This window comes from Lactuca sativa, chromosome 7 (genome assembly GCF_002870075.4).
Source record: "Lactuca sativa cultivar Salinas chromosome 7, Lsat_Salinas_v11, whole genome shotgun sequence".
Lineage (NCBI taxonomy): Eukaryota > Viridiplantae > Streptophyta > Magnoliopsida > Asterales > Asteraceae > Lactuca > Lactuca sativa.
In genome coordinates this window covers 152,106,856-152,111,911 of record NC_056629.2, presented here as the reverse complement: position 1 = coordinate 152,111,911, position 5,056 = coordinate 152,106,856, and positions in this window count along the sequence as shown.

Here is a 5,056-nt window from a genome sequence, read left to right as displayed (position 1 = left end):
ATAGCCTTAAGAGAAGATTATCCAATTAGGGTTTAGGTTGTAACCCTTAAGGAGTCTACAAGTATAAATAGACCCCATAGCATAGGGAATTCGACACATCTCCAAAATCAAGGAACCTCTGGTCGAATTCCTCCCCTCTCCTCTCTCCTAAATCATTCTTATTGCTATTGGTGTTTGTAAGCCATTAGAGGAGTGACACTTGTGACTCTAGAAGCTCCAAGACCTCAAGATCAACAAGGAACTCAAAGGTATGATTCTAGATCTGTTTCAATGTTGTTATTTAACCTAATTAGTCATTAGAAGACTTGGATTCAATGCATGTTTATTAGAAAGCCTAGATCCAAGCATTAGGGTTTTTGCATGCGCACATAGGAAAGATCTTATGGCTAAAACCCATCAATATACCACTCTTACGTATACACTTAGCAGCGATAGATTTAACCTAATGAGTTCTTAGTCTCTATTCTTGAACTTGACCTGCGGTACATGTGGTCTTTCTCGGAGATTTACTGGGTATACTTTGGGTGGTTACTGACTTCTGAGACTTCTTTGGTGTTTTTCGCTTCAAGGTTATTAGTTATTGGGTAGGTTAGAAGGGCGTGGTACCCCTCGCATAGGTACTTCTGAAGTTCTGAAGTGAGAAGTGATATAAGGGTTGGCGTTATGGATCGGAAGAATTTCACCTGACGGTTGATTTAAGCGGAGAGTTCTTTTTACACAAAAATAGAAATTTTGCATGGTTAGGACCAAACCATAACATGTCAGATGATGATGTCGGAACTTCTTGATGAATAAGATATTATGTCAATTGAAAGCAGAAATGATTACTACGAACCCTATTTTATCAAATTAATAAATACAACTAACGAGGGTTCTGATAATTTTTGTCCTTGTTATTTTATGTTTTAATATGTTTTATTTATTATTGTCTTGTACATTGTAGATGTACCCTTTATAAATAAAATCCAGTACTTTGTAGATGTACCCCATATATTGTTGGATATAGTGTCTAAGTCCATAACTATATTTGGTTTGTACTTGACCCGACCCGACATGGTCCATTTGGGTTGCATGGCATCATGCACTTGGATAGACTAAATGAGAGAAATAAGAAACTTATGGTTTATTAATATATTATAAGTTCTAATATATTAATAATAAGAATAATAATATTTAGATAGTATTGATCAATAATTAATTTAGAATTAATTATGTGATCAAAAGAAGACTAATTAAATATATGGGTTGATTGTGTCAATCATCCATAACTTATATAGTGGGCCAAGGCTCCATGGATTATCAAGTTGGGTTAAACCCATAAGATGCTCCATGGATGCTACATGGGGGTTAATTAACCCATGGGTCATGGAAATGAAAGGTCATGACAATTAGGGTTTACATGGTGTAACCCTAATTGTAACATACTATATAAAGAAGCTATTATTCACCATTTTCGGCCACTAGAGTGAATAAAAGAGTGCTAGCCGAAAATCCAAGTGTTCTTTTTATCTTAGAGTTTATTCCATGTGTACATGGTGTTGTGTGAAGCATTTGAGGCATCACACTTGAGGTGCTAGGCTCACAAGGGTTCAAAGGAATCCAAGCCATAAAGAGGTATGTAATTCTTACTAACTATTAGAATACATGGGGAACTTTTATTCTAAAAGATGGCTAGAATTACATACCTTGTAGTTGATTTGATTCCTTGAAAACCTTGAGAGCCTAGCACCCCAAGTGTGATGCCTCAAATGCTTCACACAACACCAAATGCTTTGGAATGACTTTGAGGAAAAATGCAAACACTTGTAAAAATCTTCCTAGCCCTCTTGTAACTTAGTGTACCCGATTTTGGTGAGTAACATGTTGCTTATATAGTGTGTCACATCTAGGGTTACACCATGTAAACCCTAATGTGACATGACTCTTCATTTCCATGACCCATGAGTTTATAACTCCCATGGAGCATCCATGGAGCATCCTATGGGTTTAACCCAACTTGATAATCCATGGAGCCTTTTAGCCCACTATAAAGTTATGGATGATTTACATAATCAACACATATATTTAATTAGTCATCTTTTTGATCACTTAATTAATTCCAAATTAATTCTTGATCAATACTAATTAAATAATACTATTAATATATTAGAACTTATAATATATTAATAAACCACAACTATTATTTCTCTCATTTAGTCTATCCAAATGCATGATGTCATGCAACCCAAATGAACCATGTCGGGTCGGGTCAAGTACATACCAGAAATAGTTATGGACTTAGACACCTTATCTAACACCCATATATAACCTGGTACTTTTTAGATGTACCCCATATATATATATATATATATATATATATATATATATATATATATATATATATATATATATTCTTATACCTTGTATATTATTATATTTTGTTAAAAACAATGAGTTAATGATACGTTCCCTTCCTAGGTTACTGGTAGTGTAAAGTATAAGTTCGTGGATCATGATTTGTTCCTCCGTTCTAGAATATAGTATGAACTGATTCTTGTAAGTTTCATTGTTCTAGAAATAGTAAGTAGTAATCCTCTAAACTATACCTATTATAGTTTACTAGTAATGTTATTTGAATGACTGAGTATGTTTGTACACCTTTGCTACCCAAAGGTGTTGAACTGGTGTAAGAATTTTTATATCTATACGCATATACATAATATATAACTAAGATTCAAACGACACTCGGACAAACAACTGATACCCTAAGTCCATAACCAAACAAGGAATAGGAAATAAAGTGAGTTATCAGTCCTTTCAACCTCATTTATATAACTATATCTATATAGACATGATTTTGACAACATAATTTTAAAAGAGTTTGATAAAAGATTTTAGCATATAAAAGAGTTTTAACCATTTGAATGGTCATATATGACTTGATGTCAGTTTATAAAATGATTTGAAATAGTTTATTTGATAACACGGTTCGAAGTATAAGAAATCTCTTGTTTTGATAGTTATAAATCACATGTGATTGATATTATAACTACAATGTTTTCTACTTGTATCCCCCCCCCATAAAAGCATTTAAATCATTGAAAACATAAATTAGGGGTATGAACTCACTTGGTAAGTGGTGAATCGGGCAGCATTTCGTTTCTAGGAATGATCTTTCTCGACATAACTGCGGGCTTCTGGTGAAGAAACGAGCTTCATGTGGGTGGCACTTCGACTGGAAGGGAGTTTGTTTCTCGGGAGATTCGGGGCTTCGGGACTCGCTTCGTGTGCTAGAGGTGTTACCGAGGCTTCGGGGTGGTTTAAAGGGGCTTAACAGTGTGTGGAAGTAGGAGAGATGATGGATTTCAGCAACCAAATTCGGAAGGCCTCAATCCTTCTTAATAAATGAAGGTTTTTTTTGCCACATGTCAATGTCTCATGAGTTTTGACACTTGTCATTTTGTGGTATTTTTGAAATAAATATTATCCACTTGTCAATTTTTGGTTTGTTTCAATTTTTAATTAAAGTCATATACTTATATATGTAAAGTATTAAATATCATATATATGATATTAAATTGCAATAAATACGTTTCTTCGTTTTTTATTTTAAAGTTGTACATTAAAAAATAATTTATGTTTACACTTTAATGTTTAATGTTTTTTTAAATCAATCTGTATAATACACGGGTCTCACGCCTAGTTTCTATATATAGGGTGAATTTTGAAACTCACATCGTGAGTTTGGTCTTGCTTCGCTCATGGTATGCGTCATTCGTCTACTTGATCTGGAAGGGTCAATCATACTTGTGACAAACCGATATTCCAAGTCAATGTAATGCTCAAAAAGTCAAATATTATAATCTATATTAGAACCAATAAAAATAACGTCAAAAATAAATTGTTCAAAAGTCTCAATTGGGATACATAAAATGTTATATATCGTGTCAAGGTTTTCAGAAATGTAAAGAACACTCAAAACCGAGTTATAACGAAGTAGTTATGACCGATCAAAGATTCGCGACTAAACCGGTAAAACATTGTTGAGCGTAAAAAGTGAAATTTCTATAAAAGACTTTTTAGCCTTAAGTATCCAAACGAAAATCGTAGATATTAACAAACCATGAGCATACATAAAAAGAACGTCCAAATCTGACATCGTATGAGAAAGTTATGATTTTTATAAGTTTCAGAAAAGCAGTAGAGAGCTAAAAACTCGAAATAATGATCGAACAACTTTTAGCCAACAAAGCCTAAACGAGAATTGAAGATCTCGACATTAGTAGTACAACGGTAAAAATACAGACGAAAACGGACATCGGATGAAGAAGTTAGGAATTTTTAACGGATTTATCCTGTCCCGGCCTGTTAAAAATATATTATTAAAAATCAATTCAAAATTAGCCGACGGAGTCTAAACAAAAGTTGTGGAGTATATTCTCACCTACGCGTGGATACAAAGAAAGACAAAAACGGAGCTCGTATGCGAAAGTTACGCATTTTTGAAGTTTTTGGCACACACTTCGAGGCTTATCTGAAGGAGTACGCCCAGCATACCAAATGAAGGGTCTCGGACCGGCCACGTCGCCCCTACACCCTCTACGGCAGTCCCATCCGAAGACCGGAGACGTCATCGCTGACGTACGCCCCGCGTACGAGGGTACACCCAGTGTACGACGTACGCCCCGTGTACTTCGGTGTACGCCCAGTGTACGAAGCCTGGCAGCCCTCCTATAAATAGCATGCGAGACTTCCGATTTCCACTTGCTCATTTACCAACTTTTCTCCCTATTTTCACACTTCTACTAACCCGAGACCATCCCGACACCCCGGTTTCATATCCTAGCCCCGACGAAGGTCCGAAGCTCCGAGATTCCCGAAAAACTCACCACTTCCCGATCGAAGTGTTGCCCGAGGAAAAATCCCTTTTTCGTCAAATCAACACACTTTCCAGGTGAGTTCATACCCCTACATTTTTCTTGTTTTCTTTAGTTTTCAAGGGGGATTACAAGTTAAAACACCAAAATGTATTTGAAACTTATCTTGACAGCAGACAACAGCAATGTTGTGCCCTGTT